Source organism: Colobus angolensis, unplaced genomic scaffold (genome assembly GCF_000951035.1).
Source record: "Colobus angolensis palliatus isolate OR3802 unplaced genomic scaffold, Cang.pa_1.0 Scaffold231, whole genome shotgun sequence".
Classification (NCBI taxonomy): domain Eukaryota; kingdom Metazoa; phylum Chordata; class Mammalia; order Primates; family Cercopithecidae; genus Colobus; species Colobus angolensis.
In genome coordinates, this window is record NW_012115500.1 from 1,271,520 (window position 1) to 1,293,208 (window position 21,689).

Consider the following 21,689-nt stretch of genomic DNA (forward strand, 5'->3'; position numbering starts at 1 on the left):
ATGGATTTATTTTGCATAACTCTCTAAACAGTTTCTGCCAAGTGCTATCAGTGTTCTCTATACTATTAGATGTAGAGTTCTTAGCATTTTTGGGTCTAATCATATTAAGCAGCCAACTTCAGAAACCCCAAAACCAATGAAAGAACTCTATCATTAATATTCTGTTCCTCTGGAACCACTCTTGGTACCAAAATCTGTATTAAGATTCTCTTAGAGGGACAGAACTAGTAGGATATACCTATGTCTATATCGATCTATCTATCTCTATCTATATAAAGGGAAGTTTATTAAGTATTAACTTACATGATCACAAGATCCCACAATAGGCTGCCTGCACGCTGAGGATCAATGAGAGCCAGTCCGAGTCCCAAAACTGAAGAATTTAGAGTCCAATGTTCAAGGACCAGAAGCATCCAGTATGGGAGAAAGATGTAGGCTGGGAGGCTAGGCCTGTCTCTCCTTTTCACATTTTTCTGCTTTATATTTGCTGGCAACTGATTAGATTGTGCCCAGCAGATTAAGGGTGGATCTGCCTTCCCCAGTCCACTTACTCAACTATTAATCTCTTTTGGCAACACCCTCGCAGACACACCCAGGATAAATACTTTGTATCCTTCAATCCAATTCAGTTGACACTCAGTATTAACTATCACAGACTGAGAAGAAACCACCTGAGGGAGCACAGGGAAGAACAAGCAAAGTGCACAAAGAGCTGGGAGTAGTTCTTGTTCCTTGCAGCAAAAGTGGAAAACCTCATAATTCAAGAGACATCAGATAGAGTATTCAAAAAGTCATTACCTCAGAAGGGGGGCAAAATAAGCCCTAGATGAATGACTTCTTTCTAACACTGCCTCACAAAACTTAATAGACAGACTTAGAAAGATAGTCATTTCAGGTAACATAACTACGACCAAGACCAACATTAAGGAATACTAATAGAAAAACAAAAATATCTGTCACCTACCATAAATGATGAAATCATGATGTCTGGAATCTAATAAAAAATGAGTAGGTATGCAGGAAAGCAGGAAATATGACCCATAATGAAGAGAGAAAGCAATCAATCATAACAAATTCCAAATTGACACAGTATATGAGGATATTATGAAAGTTATAGTAACTATATCTCATATTCTCATGAAAATTGAGTAAAGATTGAGCTTAGAGATACAGAAGATATGAAAAAAGCCAGATCATCAAATTTCTAGAGTTTAAAAATAGAATATATGAGAGAATGAAACAGTAGGTTAGTTTATACAATATAAATGTATATGTATATACATATACATATACAAAATATGACAGAGTAAAAAAAAAAAAAAAATCAGTGAGCTGTAAGGCCTAGCAACAGAACTATGAAAAATAAAACAGAGAGAGAAAAAGGGCCCCAGAAAACATCAATGATCTGTGGGACAACTTCAAGCAGCCCAAGCACATGTAGAATTAGAGTCCCCAAAGGAGATGGGGAGAAGGAATAATTATACGGAAAAATGAATGAAATGTTTCCAACCCAAGAAGGTCAATGAGTCTCAAGTTTGTCAAGAAAATTTTATCAAGGACATAACAATAAAATGACTTAAAATTATTAATAAAGAAAAAACTTCAAAAGAAGTTAGAGAAAAAAAGTTTGTACAGGGGACAAAGTTAAGCAACTTCTTTAAAATGTTGGGAAAATAACCTCTCACCCTAGAATTCTATATCAATGTCTTCCTTATTACTCAAGAAAAAGGATCTTCCTTAAGTACTACTGACCCTTGACCAACACAGATTTGAACTGCATGGGTCCACTTATCTGTAGAGTTCCTTTCAACTCTGCCACCCCTGAGATGTCAAGACCAACCCTTCCTCTTCCTCTTCCTCCTACTCAGCCTAATCAGCATGAAGATGATGAGGATGAATACCTTTATAATGACAAACTTCCACTTAATACATAGTATATATATTGTCTCTTCCTTATGACATTCTTACGAACATTTTCTTTTGTCTAGCTTACTTTATCATAAGAATACAGTATATAGTATATATAACATACAAAATATGTGTTAATCAACTGTTTGTGTTATCAATAAGGCTTCTGGACAACAGTAGCTATTAGTAGTTGTGTTCTCCGGGGGTCAAAATTTAAATGAGGATTTTCAACAGGCAAGGGTTCAGTGCCCTTAACCCAGTGTTGTTTAAGGGTCATCTGTAGTTTGGAATCAATTAGGAAAGCATGGAGTCCTCCCTTTTCTTTCCTTCCTAGCTTTTCCCTTCCTTTTTTTTTAAATCAATACAACATTGGGAAAAAGATTTATCTTATGCATATCTATTAATTGGTAGTTCTGAAGTCTGGTTTGTAAAGGAGGATGTTTACTCCTAGGTATCATAGCGGTGCTTCAACTCAAACCACTGGAAATTATTATCTGACATTATTATCTCCCTAAGATTCTTTTCTGTGATGTAAATTACTCTGCTTCACCTTCCCACAGCTGAACCCAAATAGTGTTGCACAAGAAGCTACTGATAGGGTCAGTGTGGCTTTAAAACCACTTAGGACTCATAGAAGAAGCTCAAGTGGTTGGGAATGGGAAGATGCAGAAAGGAGACAAACTTTGTTTTCTTCAGAATTTTGTCTATAGAGCTGCAGCTAATGAGAATCATAAGGTGCATCTTAGCCTCGAGGTTCTGAGAAATGTTGAAGCCAGAGATTATATTTCAACTGTTGAGATGCTTTAAGGAATACAACTTTTGTTGTTATTTACTTTGGATTAATTAGCTAATGTTAATTTTTATAGCTTTTCTAACTCCTGTAGAGTATAAGGGAAGTTCCTTACCAAAAAAGACAAAAAAAAAAAAAAATGAACAAAAAATCCTGTATCAATATGGTTAAGTTGGCTGGGCGCAGTGGCACATGCTTGTAATCCCAGCACTTTGAGAGGCTGAGGCGGGAGGATTGTCTGAGGTGGGAGGATCGTCTGAGGCCAGGAGTTAGAGACCAGTCTGGCCAATGCAGCAAAACCCCATCTTCAGTGAAAATACAAAAAAAAAAAAAAAAATTAGCCAGGTGTGGTGGTGCACACCTGTAGTCCCAGCTACTCGAGAGGCTGAGGCAGGAGAATTGCTTAAACCCGGGAGACAGAGGTTTCAGTGAGCCGAGATCACACCAGGGCATGCCAGCCTGGGTGACAGAGCAAGACTGTGTCTCAATAACAACAACAAAAAATAGGATTAATTTTACATTTTTGGTTCCTAAGCAAACTTTTAAAAGAGACTAACTTTTAAATCCAATTCACCAGGAACATCTCAAAAGCTTCTCTTTTAAAGACTCCATCCACCCCAACTCTGAACAGTGATGCAGGAGTTATGGTTAAATTAGAGTTTATCTAAATTAAAAAGACCTAATTCATTTTATAAGATAATTTAACATTCATTATATTTATCTAGTTACTCAGTAATTTGGAATCATAATAAATAATATCTATTATGAATAATATAAATGTCATAATGATACTCCTTACTGGAGTTCTGATAAAATGTATATTTTCCAATTTAATAAGAGAAGGCATGAGAGACATCAGGATTTCCCATGTTAGAAGTTGTGAATTCATGTTTTAATTATGATGAGCATCTAATCTTAGATCTAACCCAATCTTAGATCTTATGAATTTGTGCACAGAAGCAATTCACATAAAAGTATATTGAAAACTTTTGAACATTTCTTTTTTTTCTTTTTTTCCAAGAGGAGGAGTGGAGAATCCAACTTCCTCAGTTCTTTGTAACCACACTTCTCACTGTCTCAGTTACATGAATTCTCAGTGCTTTTTGTCCCCAAGACAGATAGCTACTCTCAGGGGTGTAAAGACTCTGGGCATCTCTAATCTTCTGATTTTCATATGTGTTAAATGTCAGAGTTTGAAAGCTTTAGAAACATCGATAAGGTTCATATTATTGTAGTTATGTTTGCCCAATAGACATGAAGAGCTGTCATGCCAGTGTCATCCAGTCTTGCTATTCCTCTGGCCTCCATAGACTTGGCTACAGTGGACTCTAAAAAGACATGTCCATGACCTAACCTCTGGTACCTGTGAATGTGACTTTATTTGGAAAAAAGATCTTCAAAGATTCAATTAAGGTAAGGATTTCCAGAGGAGATCATCCTGAATGAACTGGGTGGACCCCAAATCCAGTGACAAGTGTCCTTATAAGAACAGAAGAATACCAATGCTGGCAGTAGAGAAGAAACACAGGGAAGATGTGAAGATGGATGCAGAAATTAGAGTTATGTAACTATAAGCCAAAGACAATCAAGGATCGCCTGTGGCCATTAAAAGCTAGAAGAGGGCTGGGCATGGTGGCCCACGCTTGTAATCCCAGCACTTTGGGAGGCTGAGGCAGGCGGATCACCTGAGGTCAGGAGTCCAAGACCAGTCTGGCCAACATGGTGAAATTCTGTCTCTAATACAAAAATTAGCTGGGTGTGGTGGCACGTGCCTATAATCTCTGCTACTCAGGAGGCTGAGGCAGGGGAATCGCTTGAACCCACAAGGCAGAGGTCCCAGTGAGCTGAGATCGCGCCATTGCACTCCAGCCTGGGCGACAAAGTGAGACTCTGTTTAAAAAAAAAAAAAAGCTAGAAGAGACAAAAGAGGATTCTCCCACTAGTCTTCACAGGAAGTGTTACCCTGCCAACACTTTGACTTCAGACTTCTGGCTTCCAGAACTGTAAGAGAATAAATTCCTTCTGGCATAGGTCAGCAAATTTGTGGTAATTTGTAATGGCAACCCTAAAAGACTAACACTAGCAAATGAAAACATGAACTGGGCTGATGGTAACTACTGGCCACTTCTTCTGCCCAGGTGTCAGCCAGCCGGGCCCTAAAGAGACGTGAAAACTAGATCTCACTTGAAACTTTGCAGCCGCATCCTTCTCCCTGACACTCTTGGTCTCCCCTCAAAATACAAACTTCTGCATTTAGTCTTTCCCAAACTTTAATCCCCAGAAGGTAAATACTGATTCTTGTTTCACCCATGCAAGAATTTCTCCTTTCTTCCCCACAGCATTGGTTACATAATTTGCTGGGCTCAATGAAAGGTGAAAATGTAAGTCCCCTTGGTAAAAAAAAAAAAAAAATATATATATATATATATATAATATTTCAAGGCAGGGATAGGAAAGTAGTAAACATTGCATGAGGCCTTCTTAAAAGTACATGTTGAGCAAGGCATGTGGCTTATGTCTGTAATCCAAACACTGCGGAAGGCCAAGGCAGGTGGATCGCTTGAGCCCAGGAGTTCGAGGCCAGCCTGACCAACATAGAAAAACTCTCTCTCTACAAAAAAACACAAAAGTTAGCCAGGTGTGGTGATGTGTGCCTGTAGTCCCAGCTACTGTGGAGGCTAAGGTGGGAAGATTGCTGGAGCCTGGGGACTGGGTCTGGAGTGAGCCGAGATTGGGCCACTGCATTCCAACCTGGGTGACAGAGTTAGACCCTGTCTCAAAAACAAACAACACGTAGATCCCTGCTCAACTGAACAGGTAGTAGACCCATGTAGCCAGCCCTACCTCCCACCTCTTAACTACTCTGACCTTGTAGAATCCTCATTTAATATTGAAAAATACCACCACCCTCATAAACTATTCACACAATGCTTTCTCTATTTTCTGGCATTAAGTGGAAATAAGCTTTCTTCTAAGAATAATTTCCCCTAGATGTCCCTTTGATGTACACTGTTCATTATTTCACATTCTAGGGTCACAGGGGCAGTGTTGGGATCCTTGTAGCGCCCCCAGTATTGCTTCTGAAGTCTTAATTGTCTCTTTCACCAGTCCTTGATCTACTGAGGCTTTTCCTCCCTGGATATGCACCTTCTGCCCCAACTTTGCATAGTCATCCTCTCAGTTCTGGATCAGTCCACTACATTCATGGAAGTGTTTGTTATCAGATTCACTCTTTTTTTTATTCTGGTATTACTATTGGTGGCTTCAATGTCCATATAGTTTCTTCAATACCTTAGTCCCTAATATCTTGATCTTCACTCTATGTTAGCCAACTCCACCCTTAGCTCCTCCATAAACTACCTATCTTTGTACTTCTAAAACTTCAAAGAAAACAATCCCACTTCCTGACTACAACTTATCTTCCTATCTCTCTCATTTGATGTGGATTTGTACTTGGACTCCTTGGACTCCTCCTTCTCCTCCCTTCTTTGTCCTCACTTATTTTCCTACTTAGTCTTGTTAACCTTAAAACACTCTTTTAAAAATAGTACCCAAGCTTGCTCCTTGTCTTTTCATCACTTCACCTGGCACAATTCCAAAGCTGCATTAAACGTTCTGCATTTAAAGTCATGTATTTGACACAAATTCACATGATTGTGTGGAATTACTGCTACCACCAATTCTTGGACTCAAAAACTCCTCTTTGCACTTATGGTCAGGTTCTGTCTAGCATTCCCAAACACAACTACTGCAAACCTTCCACATGTTCTCCTTACTTTCTTAGTAGAAATGAGAGGCCATCAAAATTTTTAAATCTAAATAGACAAAAGCGTTCTATAAATAGTGTGCTTATAAGTCATTATTTGGTCTTAAGTGTGGAAACAAGGTTAATATTTATTCATTTCAAAACTGCCTGTGAAGTACCTACTTTGTGAAGATATTATTCTAGGTGTTGAGGATGTGGCCTTCCTGGGCTATACATTCCAGTGGTTCTGATGATTTCATATGTCGGTTAAAAGCTTAGCAGTGAGGTCTAGTGGTTTTATCACATTGATCCCAAAATACAGATTTTACAAAGCAAATTTTTCAAGTATAGGAAATACACTTGCAAGATCATAAAAATCCAATCATGATACCATAATTCATAAGTTCAAACATTTTAGTATTACTCTCTGTCATAGTATCTCTAAAATAAATAAACATTAGAATAATTTGCCCTAGATAATAAAAGTATATGTTATTATATAATACAATAATAACAGGCCTTAGAAATATGCCAAATAATGTTTTAAAGTTACACTAATGATATAAATAACTCTCAATCTCTTTGATTAATGCTTGTGTAACCACACAAGTAACTACGTTTTTATTAGGCTGGGGCAGAAGTAACTGCAGTTTTTGCAAGTACTTTTTTGCAATTACTTTTGCACTAACCTAATAAAAAGCAAAATGTGCCTACATCACAATTTAGAAAAATCACAAGCTTTATTAACAGAGTATAATTTAAGGAAGTCAATCAATCTTGAAAGCAGAAAGACCTAAGTTCAAAACTGATTTGGAATCTTCTCAGCTATTTAGCCTTGTTCAAAGTATCTAAACTTGCTGACCCTCAGTTTACTATCTGAAAATAGAGAAAATTATTACATATTGTGGAGGTATGAATACTGAATAATTTAAAGAGCTTAATTGTACTACCATTAGCACCCACTGAATAAAATATTTGTCTGATTCTATTTTCATGTTTCCATATTTAGGCTTTTGCCTAAAAAGGGAATTTGGAAGTGGTCATTGGCAGATGTCATAGGCTTTGGTGGCAAGTCAGAGCATAGCATGAATGAAAAAATTAGTAAAGACTAGAGATTAGAGAAGACTTTGAGTACTAATTAAGGGTTTCAAGAAACCAGAGGAGATTTTAAGACTTCAGTGAGAAACCACTTTCTCAAGAAGCAGAGAAATTAATTTTATCAGCAGCATTGTCGTCCATGTAATATGGCTTTTAAAAAGCACAAGGAGACCTTAGAAGTAACGACTTTATTTTTCTTAGTGAGAACCTGAAAGTGAAACTTGATATACATTATTTTCTGCTTTTATTGCACAAAAAGTTGTTTCCATTGCATATTGCTTCCCGATCTGTTAAAAAACTCGAAGACCCAGATTCTGGGCGTAGATAAGAAGCCTGTGTACCTTCCTGCCTTCTCCTCCATACAGCCAGCATTAGATCAAAGGGCAATCTTGATGGCACCTGGAGCACAAACCCTGCTCGGGGCGCGTACAACCGGCGGGACAGAAAACACGATGCGACGTCAGAAAGCAGGAAGGGAACTGAAATTCCCGCAGTCACGTCACAGAAATCTTAGCAGAACCTCACCATCGCCCAAGGGAACTGGGAGTGGCGAGCGGTGAGGACGCGGGTTGTGTGACGATCACCGATAATTAGTTGGTGGTTAACGCGCAAGTAGAAAAAAGAGCTCGCCCCAGGCTGCCAGCAGAAAAGAGCCGCTGTGGCACGTGCCCCGGGGAGTGCCGCGGTGGCCGAGTTTGCACGCAGAGCCGGACACCGCCTGGGGAGCAGCGCTAGTAGCCTGGGGGCGGGACGCGGCGGCCGCTCCCTCCGCCCCCTAGTAGCTGCCACCGCCTGGCTGCGCCCCAGCCCAGTAGCTCAGACGCGACTGCATCCCCGGAACCGTAGAGGCTGCAGAGAGCTAGAACCCGAGTCGCAGCTCCGGGCCGCAGAGCGCTGGGCGAGCGCGAGCGCCAGGGCACCGGCAGGGCGGGCAGCTGCGCTCGCGGCTGGTACGTACCTGGTGGAGCGGACGCGTGAGTGGGTGTCGCTGTGCGAGGAGGGAGGGGAAGGACTTGGGGAGTCGGGGGAGACTGACCGAGGGAAGATGTGGTAAGTGCAACTTTCCCATTTTCTGCCCTGCCGGCACAAGTATGGGGGGAGTTCAAAGCAGATGCCTCTTTTGCTTGGGCGACCCGATCCCATCGTTTAATTCACAAGCCAGGGTACTTAGAGAGTGAAAAGGACGCTCACGTCAACAGGCTTGACGTGGGAGGTCTGTCACCTGCCTTTTGCCCACTCTGCCCTGCTGGAAGTCATTGATGACCTCCTGTCACAAGTCGGTGAGCCTTTCGCTTCTCGCGCCAGCAATGCCAAGTCTTTTCCCTGGGCGGTGCTTCCCAAGCCCCAGGTAGTTGCGAGCGGCCGCGGGGTTAGCAGACACCCGAGTTCTAACCCCCTCGGCCAGCGTCCTGCTGTGTGGCTTTAGCCAAGTCACCTCACCTCACTGGCCTACGTCCATTCTTTGGATAAAATATGGAGGTGGGTAAACCGAGTAAACTCAAGGGTCCGCCGTAGCTATTGGATTTTCCCTGCTCCTAGGACCCCGGCAGGCCGTGGGGAAGGACACGAGTGCCAGGTGGTCGCAGGGCTGAGGGAGTGGAGGGCCTGGGTCCCAGCTGGTGCTGATGCTAGTGTTGCTCAGCCCCTTGGGGAAATTTCTGAAGGTGCCTTCCGGAGGCAAATGACCCTACCTTGCAGCAGGTCTCTTCCGAGGGAGCTGAGAGGGCCAGGTCAGACCGGTCTTGGTAGAGCTCCCCCGAGGAACGCAGCCAAGGGAACTCAGATCCTTTAGAAAAGTGCATGCGTGAGCTAGGAATGTGGGAGACACTAAAACAAACAACAAACAAACAACAAAACACCCTGCAGGTGGTAGTGTTATTTGCTGGAGTCTGTGCAGGACTGGAAAGTGGAGATTTGAGGCAGATGATCACTTAAATGTTCACCTAGAAAAAAAATTTAAAAACAAAACTCTTTTGTCAATGGTTTGCATACTGAAAGGTATTTGATTAGAAGTACTGCGAGTATTTCATTTCTCTTCATGTACAGATAGATTTCAAAATTCATCCGTCCACTTTATCTCTTCACAAGATGCCTTCCTTCTTACTGACATTGCCACACATTCAAAAAAGAAAAATCCTCCTGGGATTTAATATTTAGAAAGCTCAGCATTTGGATTATTAAAATGAGAACTGATGAGCATAATGCTCACAGAAAATGGGGTAGATTATGGACCAAGGTTGGTTAAACCAACAGTTTGTAAACCTTGTTTCCTGTTAGTGTGCCAGGTGCTGGTCAATGCCCCCCTAGTGACACCATCTCAAGAGATCATTTGCTAAAAACAGAGTTTTGGCAGTTAAAAGGATTCAATTTTGAAGGAAAGTATAGTTTTGGAAAGGAAATCTTTTGGAAAACGTTTTTAGTAATGGACTTTTCAATCTTATCTTTACCACAATTTTCTTCAATAAAATATCAAAGACTAATGGACCACATTATGCAGAATATTTTTAAATGTGTCAAATTTCATTTTTGTTAAAGAGTTTTTCCTCCTTTTTAGTTGATTGTAAACATATTGTTTAGATCAATGATGGATCAATTTAATTTTCCTCACAGTGCTTACAATTATTTAAATTCTTATGCAGTTTGCATTATAGCATCTTTTTACAACTTTATTGAGATATAATTTACGTATTATAAAGTTCACCCTTTAAGGGTGAATGATATTTAGAAATTATATTTCAGTGAGTTTTGGAAAATTTGTAAATTTTCTAAAAGTTGTAAAACAATTACCATATCTGGTTTTAGAACATTCCAAAATTGTAAAACCATTACCATATCTGGTTTTAGAACAGTTTACTCACCTGGTAAGATTCCTTACATCCATTATGTCTTTGTTCCCACTCCCATCCCCAGGCAACCATTAGTCTACTTTCAGTCTCTATAGATTTGCCTTTTCTGAACATTTTATATAAATGGAAATACATACTATATGCTCTTTTGTTTATGGCTTCTCTTACTTGGCATATGTTTTTGGGGTTCAACTATGTTGTGGCATGTATCAGTATTTCATTTCTTCTTATTGCTGAATAGTTTTCCATTGTATGGATATACCACATTTTGTCAATCTACTAGTGGATGGACATTTGGGTTGTTTCCAATGTGGGAATATTATGAGTCATGCTGCTGAGAACATTTGCATTCAAGGGTTTGTGAGTACTCATTTTCATTTCTCTTGGGTAGATGCTTAGCAGTGAAATCAATGGGTTGTATGACAAACTTGTATCTAACTTTTAAAGAATACTGTAGAGTAATTTTTGTAGAAGTTATATATATATAAAATGTAGAAAATTCTGGAAAAATAAATGTTTCTTACTGAATCATATATGATGTTATATGTATGTAGAGAGAGGCTTGGGAGAGGAAACATTGCTTCTCTTCAAATTTAGAGCTGAGGTACAGCAAACACTTTTGAAAAATTTGTCGCAATATTTCTCAGAAATGAATTATTTTTTGTCTAATATTTTTTAATGCTAAATGAGCATGAATCAGGCTTAATCAAGACTAAATTTTCATCAGTGTCCATTGAAAATGAGAAAGAATGCAGTTTGAAAATTGTGTTTTAAGTGTTGAGACTCAGCCAGCTCTGAATGACTTAACAGTAAATTCAGTGGTTTTCCATTTCTTCAATGCAAAATTTTCATTGAGTTAGAAAAAACAAAATTATTCTTTTCTCAACATCAAAAATAAACTATACATCTTTTGATAAGCATTATTAATCATGATTCTATATAATTATTTTAAATAATTGTTAAGCATATTCTATTAGTAGATATAGGGATCTAAGGTGCAAGAATAAGTGATTTACATGTACAAAAATCACATATTAGGCCAGGGTTCTAGTTTTCCTGTTTTAAAACTTCCCCCATTAGTACATGTTCCTCTAAATCCTGTTGGTTTCAGACATTTTCATATGTTATATTACTTTTAAAAAGTCATTACCAGGTAGTGACATTACATGGAAAGAATCTAGGTTAAGCACTTGAACATCTCTATAAAATCAAAAGTGGTTATTATTTTTTATTTTTATTAGAAGTACAACTGATTTTGGTCAAGCTTGGTGGCTCAAGTCTGTAACCCCAGCACTTTGGGAGGCTGAGGTGGGCAGATCACAAGGTCAAGAGATAGAGACCATTCTGGCCAACATGGTGAAACTCTGTCTCTCTAAAAATAAAAAAATTAGTTGGCTGTGGTGGTGCACACCTGTAGTCCCAGCTACTCGAGAAGCTGAGTCAGGAGAATTGCCTGAACTCAGGAGGCAGAGATTGCAGTGAGCCGAGATTGCACCATTGCACTCCAATCTGGTGACAGAGCAAGACTCTGTCAAAAAAAAAAAAAAAAAAAAATGCAGCTGATTTTGAGAAATCAAATGGATATTCTACTTTTTACTGAAGTAAGATACACTTTTTATTTTAGCTGTCAAATGGCAAATAGCAGTATCATATGCCCAGAGCAGAGAGGATTTGTGTCCTTCAGTCACTCCTAGTTGGAAAAATGTGATATTGCCCAAGAGTTGGGTGCTTGGTTGGAGAGAGAGTTCAGAGACATTTAGATGAAAATGAAACAATCCAAATTTGCATAATTTCCTGAATGGGAAGAAGTACTCTCACCTAGAATCCTGGATCTATTAGAAATAGGATTTCTCAGATTGGAAAGAGGGCCAAGGAAATGGAAATGCTTTAAGATAATGTGGTCTACAGCCAAGACAGTTTTAATGTAATTGAAGAAGCAGCAACAGAAGCATCTACAGGCAATATGAATGGAGCTGGATGCCTTCCTGTACCTCCCGGACTCCCTTCCTGCAGTCCCTGCTTTCTTCTAAACACTCTCATCTGTTATGGTGTTGAAAGTATTCTCATCCCCATGGGGTTGTGGGAGTAAGCATGATTAACTGTAGGCTTTCATTTTTTTTTTTGAATAAATTAAGGGGGAACTGAGGTCCAGTGTGATAGCTACAGGAATAAAACCACGGAAGATGGGAAATAATTAGGTAGTCTTCTCAAGTATGATTATAATTTAATGGTCACAAAATAATTTACATCTAGATTAAATTTTATGCGTTGAGCTAATACATCTCAGAAGAAGAAAACGTGATTCTTAAAATTCTTAAAATCATAAAATGTTAAAATCAGTGGGTGTGTATGTGTATGTGCATGTGTGTGTAAAGAGGGCTTACAAGTCATGCAATTACATTAGTGTATTACATTAGTTTATTATATTTGTTTATACTTTAAAATGAGAATAAATACCTCTATCATAGAGCTTCTGGAGGCAGGTATAATATTAAATGTTAAAATGCTGAAATAAGCCCTACTTTTCTGACTTTTCCCAAAAGGCCTTGAAATCTAATAACAAGCCAGATTATAGGTATGGTGGATTTTGTTACACTCCAAGAGTTTGCAAAAAGTCTACCAAGCCAAAATTTATAAAGGCTAGGATTTCCACAGAAACTACTCTGCCTTTCAGTTCCATCATCCTTGAAGAAGGGTGTCTATGATAATTCTGTGTATTGCAGTGAAGTAGCAGAACTTTTCACAGTAGTGAAAAGAAAAAAATAATTTTAAAATATGTCTTTCTAGCATGCCATGTATGTATGTCTTTCTAACATGCCATGAAGCTGTGCATATGTATATACTGTTGTAATCCTGAGGTTTCATTTGAAGGCTATTGGAAGGACTGCTGTAGTAGGCAAAGCAAGAGATGCTGAATGAGTCAGGGCAGCAGAATTAGGGATGAGGAAAAGTATTCAGATTCTAGAAATATTAGGAGATGAAAATAATTTGGTTTGATAGGAGCTGTGATATGAAGTTAAGGAGACATGAGAATGAAGAGTGCTTCTCAGATTCTTGGCTTGAAGTGAGAGCTGGCATAATTCACAAACATGCAGATTTAAGAATGGGGCAGACTTCATGGGTGTACTGAGTTGGATAATGTCTCCCCAAAATTCATGTCCTTCCTAGAATCTCAGGATGTGACCTTATTTGGAAATAGGATCACTACAAATGCAATTAGTTAGGATGAGGTCATGCTTGAGCAAGGCAGGCTTTTAACCCAATATGACTGTTTTCCTTTTAAGAGGAGGCAAGAGACACGAAGAGAAAGACACATAGAGGGTAGACAACATGATAATGCTGGGAGAGATTGAAGTTATGCAACTGTAAACCAAGGGATGCCAAGGTTTGCTGGCAACCACTAGAAACTAAGAGAGAGGCATAAAACAGATTTTCCCTCTGAGTCCACAAAAACAAACCAACCCCACTGACAGTTGATTGGATTGCTGCCATTCTGAACTGTGTGAAAATAAATTTCTGTTGTAAGTCACTCAGTTTGTGGTAATTTGTTACAGCAGCTCTATCAAACTAATACAGTGGGTATGAATAAAAGATAACATCAAGGATAAAGATATCCAATAAGCTGTTGTATAACAAGCTCAGAAGATGCAGACTGAGTTGACACTGGCATGCAGTGGGTAAATATAATGACGAGATCTCCTATGGGCAGCCCATGGAATCAGAAGGAAAATGGGAGAAAATTGAATCCTGGGAAATGAGTTCCAGTCCAAGCCCAAGAGGAGAAGCAGGAAAGGGTATTGTCATAGCGACGAGTGTATGCAAAACTTCAAAATGTGTGGCATGATCAGCAAGTCATAGTCATTAGAGGGTATAATAGGAGAAGGGTTGAAGGGACTTTTGTTTTGACAAGTAGAAAGTAAGAGTAATGGCTTTAGGATTGGAAGGTTGAAGCCAGACTGTGCTGCGTGAGAAGAGAATGAAAAGTAAGGAGATAGGATTAGTCAGTGTCCAGTAGTCATCCCAGGATTATAGGTGAAAGATGGAGGAGAAATTTGGGTATGCAGGGAATCACGACACAGTGTCGGATTAATTTTTGTTTAATATTTAAAGTAGAGCCTTTGTCCTCTCTTTAGGAGTCATTAGTGTGGGAGAGGCTGTAAGTATAGAAAAGATAATTCATGGAGCTGCTTTCCAATAAAGGGGATTGGGTTAAGGACAAAACTGGAGACCTTGAACATACAATGTTTCCAATCTGTAATAGAAGCTTGAGATGTTTTTAAGGGTGAGTAGTTATTTTTCCTTTCTGTGGAAATAACTGTATATGTTAAGAGAAAGGGAACTACTGTTTATTGAGCAATCTGCCAGATCCCTAGGGCTGGAGTCTGGCAGATTGATCAATCAACAGTAATTTGCAGCATATTTTCACAAATTTTATTTATTCTCCAATCTGTGAAGTTGGTGTTACTGCTCTATTTTTTTTTTAAATAGATACTCTATTTATGAGTATCTATTATAAATAGATACTCTATTTATGAGTAGGCAAAGAGAGTATCTATTCAAAGTCATTTAATAGAAAGTGGCAGAACTGAGAGGAAAAGTCATGTTTGATTGACGCTTATTTCTTAAATCTACAGCCTTTCTACCCTTCTAATTTGAGCTCAGTAAAAATGGCCAGCTAACTCACTTTTATTGGACCTTCTTAGCCACTGGCTGAGCACACACTCAGGTCTCATCCTCAGTATCGCTTGTAAATATGGCTGCAAAGAGGCAACAGGTTAATGGGTATTGCATCTACAGTATGTATTATCTACTATGGTCAAAGTCCTATACATCTGAAATAAAAGAGGTCATTTCAGGTTTTTCATTTATTTTTACCTTACGGATTCAACCATGTGGAAATAGAGGGTTGAGGGAAACAGTTTTTATTCATTTCCCTCGGGGAGTGGTGGAGAAAGTTTTTAGGGGAAGTGAGGAATACTTTTCTGGCATGGTAGATCTGGGTCAGCAACCTGAGATGCTTGTGGACTTTTGCCAAAGAATATTAAGCTTCAAGTAAAACCCATCATAGTTTGTTTCAACTCTGAGAAGTTCCTATTTTGGGTTCCAGATTTGAATGCTTTGAAAGGAAAAATAAACCTTTCAGTATTCCATGAAATACTGGAGGAAACAAAGCGTTGTTTTTACTCATAGATACTTATTTTTACCAACTCTTTAAAAAGGTATTTTAATTTATCTCAACTTGATGAAAACTTTTCATATTTTCTTTCAATAATTATTATTGGTCTTAATTGTCAGTTGATTTGTTTTCTTTTTGTAGGTTTTTGTCTTAGTATGACTTATCTGAAATATAAATTAAGTTTGATGACAACAGTTTAGGTCATGTTTAAGGATATCTAGAATTATTTTATATAAGGACTGTTAAAAATATTTACTTTATTAAGTACATCAAGTTTTTTATTTTTATTTTTTATTTTTTAATTTAATTTAATTTTATTTTTTTGAGACAGAATCTTGCTCTGTCACCCAGGCTGGAGTGCAGTGGTGCGATCTCGGCTGACTGCAAGCTCTGCCTCACAGGTTCATCACGAAATTCTCCTGCCTCAGCCTCCTGAGTAGCTGGGACTACAGGCGTCCGCCACCACTCCTGGCTAGTTTTTTTGTATTTTTTTAGTAGAGACAGGGTTTCATAGCGTTAACTAGGATGGTCTCAATCTCCTGACCTCACGATTTGCCCACCTTGGCCCCCCAAAGTGCTGGGATTACAGGCGTGAGCCACTGCCCTTGGCCAATATTTTTTTTAAATTTTAATTCTCACATTCACTCATAATTGTTTTAATATTGGGTATCTTCCAGTCTTTGTACATTTGTACGGATATTTTTTACATGAATGAAACGATGGTGTACAGTTTGTATCCTACATTTCTTCCTCTTAAAGTTGCTATTGCCAATGTAAAAATGAGTAGAAACAGCATATTAAAGAAAATAACATTTCTTAAAAGAATGTATAGTATCCAATGAAACAGTTTTTGGTTAGATAAAATTTCAGATCATGGCCTGGAGTGATGACTCACGCCTGTAATCCCAGCACTTTGGGAGGCTGAGGTGGGCGGATCACAAGGTCAGGAGATCGAGACCACGGTGAAATCCCGTCTCTACTAAAAAAAAAAAAAAAAAAATACAAAAAATTAGCCGGGTGTGGTGGCGGGTGCCTATAGTCCCAGTTACTTGGGAGGCTGAGTCAGGAGAATGGCGTGAACCCGGGAGGCAGAGCTTGCAGTGAGCCGAGATCACGCCACTGCACTCCAGCCTGAGGGACAGAGCAAGACTCCGTCTCAAAAAAAAAAAAAAAAATTCATATCATAAGGATATGAAACACTTTCTAGTTTGCTGAAAGGCTACATTGTAATTTCACTACACCCTGTGGTAATCATTGATTTAACTCAGAAATGAGAAAACAAAATAAAAGGTTTGAAATATACCCACATGATTAAAATTCATCACTTTAGCTATTAGCAGTATTTAAATGTAGAATTCAACTTTTTCAAGGGCAGTATGTGCTTACTATTATAAATTCCTCACCCAGAATCACAGACGTGAAAATATCCTCCAACATCTTTTTCTTTCAATCTCTTCCCTTTGTCAACTCTTTATCATTACATAATAATGAATTATTCCACATGTTACTTTCTGGGCAAGTAATGTTTTCCAGTTAAAATACTACCAAGTCCTAAACTTTAACACTTTTAAATAATGTTTTAGAGATAATATATGTTGCAATGAAAACCGGAAATTTCAGAATAGTTTTAAGAAAAAAATAAGGTCTACCTATATTTGATTTGTCCACCAACTAGAAGTAATCACTATAAAATTATTCTTGGCATATACATAACTTTTTTAAAAAACAAAAAAATTATCATATCATATTCCCTGTTTCCCACTTAATAAATCATCTTAGTATATATTTCCATTGCAAAAAAATGACAGTTTTTTAATGGCTCCATTAACTAATTTTCTGGTGACTCCACAGAAAGTTACCAAATTCAGTTTTATAAGCAGTAGCATAGTAGATAACTCTGTTCATAATTTTGATACATTATAAACACCTATTTGATTAATTCCTTTGAATAAATTTCTAGATATAGAATTGCTGCATCAGAAGATGTTAATTTTTAAAGAGTGTTGATATATTTTACAAAATACCTACAGAAAGCCTGTGCAGTTTACATTCAAAACAATACTTTTACTAACATACTCATACAGTTTCAAAAATTTGAAATTTAGAAATCAGTGGGAAAAGATAGCTATATTTATATCTTTTTGATTGGTAGTGAGGCGGAATATTATTAGTTATTTTTATGAACTGTTATTTTATATTCTTTGCCTGTTGTTTCAGTCTGTTTGCAAGAGCTTTTTATTTATAACTATATTAACTTTTTGTATGTCTATTTTGCAAATTTTAAATGTTTTCTTTTTACCATTAATGATTTAGGGTGTACTGCTTTGTAGGATACTTAATTTTTTAAGGATATCAAAGTTATCAATTTATTCTCACATAGTTTGTGAAGTTTAGGATGGCCTTTCCACTTGTAAAAGTATTTGCCTACATTTGCTTATAGTACTTTTTACATCTTTTGTTTCTATTTTAAATTTTAATCCTTTGGCAGTTATTTTAGTAAGAAATAAAGTGGGGATCTTACCTTATTATTATTATTATTATTATTTAATGGCCAGCCTTGTTTTACAGCTATTTGTCCTATAATGGGTTCCCTCCCCATTGATTTGAAATAGCATCCTGTGCCTTCTCACCCCACACCTGCCTTGAAATCCACCTTTCTCATAGCTGTACCACCATTAGAAGTTCCACAGATGTGACTGCAGACTCTCTGACTGCTCCCCCAAGCTACCTTGATCTACATCTGCCACTCACAACCTGAGCCCTAGAAGGAAAAACATTTTCCTATAACCCTATCATGGCATCCAGCTTTTCTAAATTACCACACTACCAGTTTGGCAACATATAATTTTATTGGTCTTGAAAAACAGCTAATTTTCAAATATTTCAAATGTCTGATTTTATCATTCATCTACTCATTTTTTCTCTTTGTGTTGAAACTTTATTATATGTCTTGCTACCTTCCCCCTGACCCAATGTCTCCTTTGTATTCTTCCTTCAAAACCATTCCATCATGCTACCTGGATCAACTGTTCAATAATAGTAAATTAATCGATGTTATTAGCTTTCACCTTTTCCCCTAGCCCTGAAGCTTGACTCTCCCTGGGTATCTTACTTCCCCTTAGGCTCTTTCTATTGGAGACTGTTTATTATTTTCTATTTTATAATCTCAGAGTAGTAGAGGGGGCACATACCCTTCATGTACCCATATGCCACCTGTACAGTATTTTTCCACCCTCTTATACTCACTCCCGCTCCTTTGAGCAATCTGGCTGTACCATCCTCTACCATTGCTCATTTCTATCATCAATGCTGAGGGTTTACCACCTGAACAAGCCCCTCCTTTATTGAACACTCTAGTGATTGCTGTACAGTCATCTTCTCCCATCCTTCTCCTGTCTGAAATCTGGTGCCTTCCTATATACATCCAACATCCTGACTTCTCACTTACTATGTGGTCATGTGTGTTTCTTGGAATTCTCAAATGTATTCCCAAGAGTACCTAGTTAAAGAAGCACAGACTCAGAAGTATATAGAAATGGAAAGCTCATTATAGACTAAGAATTCTCTCTTGGTTTCTCAACACAGATAGACTAGTAACTCAACTTTCCATTAATCAGAATTTGTGTTGCTTGGTTTAACTCAGGCAATCATTTACTGCTAGTATCAAAATATTTGAAAATATAGTTGCATAAGCATATGCATAGAATCAAGACGTTCCACAAAAGGCATGAAAGTGGTTATACATGTCTAGCTCCTAAGGCGATGAGGTAAGATGTTGAATGGCTTTGTGACATTATGCCCGGCTGCTGCATTCATGGGCTTTTGTGTCTTGTTTGCTCGTGTTCCTATTTAGTTTTTTAATTAGTATGTCGAGGGAGGCAGATGTTGAGTAAACGCTGTTTTGTAAATTATGAATTAGGATTTTTAAAAATTGAAATAACTTTTTTTGGCTTTTTGTTTAGCTCTACATGTTTTTTGTTTTATATTACTTCCCCTACTTCAGTTGCACCAGAGATTTCTGCATAACCTACTTTAAGATTTGCTCATCCCAATGAAAAGTTATCTTCCCTGAGACCGGATCCAGACCACCTTTTGATGATTTGCTTACCTGACCATGTAGTTCCCTTGAGTATCTTGTTATTGTGATTATAATAAAAGGAGTACAAGCAATCTGGTCATTTTAGCCTACTACTGCCGGATGGATTAGATCACTGCGGGACATTGGCTTATTTACCGTATAATGACTCATCACAGTTTAGGAGGAAGAAGACCAGCTTAGAGGTCAGGAGATTGACTTTTTTAGTTTTTGGTTAATTACTTTACTACCTGTCTCTGATATTATAGGTTAATGGCTTCTGGGGGGATTAATGAGATTAAAAATGGAGAGATGCCCAAACTTCATTTATTTTACAATTTTGCCTAGGAGTACTGTTCCCTAATCTTAATAAATTATAGTATAAATACCTCCTTGATGCTAAGGAATATGCCAGATCTGAGGAGATCAGGTTGAACAGAAGAAGGGAATAGCCCTTCGAAAGCACAGGATTAGTGTTGGATAGGTAAATAACTGCACACTCGATGTGATGAAAGCCACCATAGCGTATGAATCAAGTATAGACATGTCCAGAGATGGTTATAAGTAATCCTAAAATCAGGAATGGTTTCTCTGTAGAGGTGATGTTATTGTTAGATCTTGAAAGATAACCACTAGTTTGCCAGATAAAGGGGAAAGTGTTCTAGGAAGAGGAAAGAGACTTAAAGTGCAGCATATGTTTAGGGAACTAGAGTTAATTCAACATAATAGAATGTGTACACTAAGGGACAGTGACAGGAGATGTAGCTGGAAGTTTGATAGGAAATAGATTTAGAAGTGCTTTGTCTATCATGCTGAATAGGTTGGACTTGATTGAAGGTTTCAAATTACAGGAAAAAATGGAATCTTATTTGTACAGTGGTGTACTGGCTGAAAGCCCATGTCCTTCAGAGCACATGTCTCTTCCTCCATTACAGAGAAGTAAGGGACATTAGAGGAAATACGGGGAGGGCTGGACTCAAGTTCTGAATGGGTAAATTTTTAGATGGATTGACTGGGTGGTTGCCTTCTAAGAAGTAAGTCACATGTGGATTGAAGAAGTATGACTAATTTAGATTTGTTGAGTTTGAGTTAGGGTGTGTGGAACTAAGGAGAAGTCAAGACCAAAGACATAAAATGTGGGTTTAGCTGTAGATAATTGAAGGCCCTTCATAGAAATTTCTATACTTAAGCATGAGTTCTGTGTTCAAATATTTTAGCAATAACTTTGCCATAAGAATCATGTGATTTATCTCTAAAATGTTTTCCCCATTTTTTTGTGTGTTAACAGAAACTCAGTAAATAGCAAAATTCTATGAAATTATGGAAGCTTGCAAAGTCGTAATTTAAAAGTAACAGACTTCTTCATTTTTTTTTTGTAAATACTTAGACTTTTTTTGCCAAAGATTTTAGTTCTAATGCTTTAGTTTTTCTGACAGCTACTCTAAAGCTTCAAGGATAGAGTTTAAATGAAGGATACATTCAAGGGTACCCTCTAGCTAGGAACTAGCTCTGCTCTGATTTTTATTTAACTATCGTTGGGGAACATTATGAAAAGTGTGTGTATAGATTATGTAACTAGTCACTTAGGGCCCCTGATCCCTTGTTAACCTGGCCCTCTTGAGAGACAGTGAGCAGGGGGTGCCCTGGGAACAGGTAGGTCAGATGCAGCCCTGTTGCTTAGCAGTCCCCATGGATCAGTCACAAGGGGTTGTTGCTGAGCAACCAGTGCTCTAGTGGTGCTTCATTCCCCAAGGAGTTTTGCAGTAGTGGGGGCTCACCCCCACTGGAGAAGCAGCACAGTCAGGCAGGGGGCAAATGTCCCCCAGAGGCATGGGGTTTGTTATAAGTATTTGACCTTAGAATCAGAGAAGATAACTTAAGTTCTCTGAAAATACAAGTGATTTATGGAATTACTGATGTAAATTTAATTAAACATGAACTTGGGGCAGGGCAGGTAGTTCTGGCAGCTAGAGTTCTCGTTTCAAGTACTTTGATTTCAGTTTCTTTCTTCTTCAGGCTTATTTGCAAGGTGAGTTTTCTGGGTCAATGCA

General features: G+C 38.2%; 1 protein-coding gene across 5 annotated transcripts in view; it reads left to right on the forward strand.

Moving 5' to 3' along the window:
• PKIB (protein kinase (cAMP-dependent, catalytic) inhibitor beta) overlaps positions 1–21,689 on the forward strand; it is a 223,973-nt gene that overhangs the window by 92,252 nt on the left and 110,032 nt on the right. For 2 of the 5 annotated variants that reach the window (XM_011944445.1, XM_011944446.1), the window contains exon 1: positions 8,187–8,491. The exons of 2 other annotated variants lie outside the window; for them this stretch is intronic. The gene's annotated coding sequence lies outside the window, so the exon portion shown is untranslated. Of the gene's footprint in view, positions 1–8,186; positions 8,492–21,689 lie in introns of those variants that run through there. One more of the 5 variants, XM_011944444.1, reaches the window with a different exon arrangement.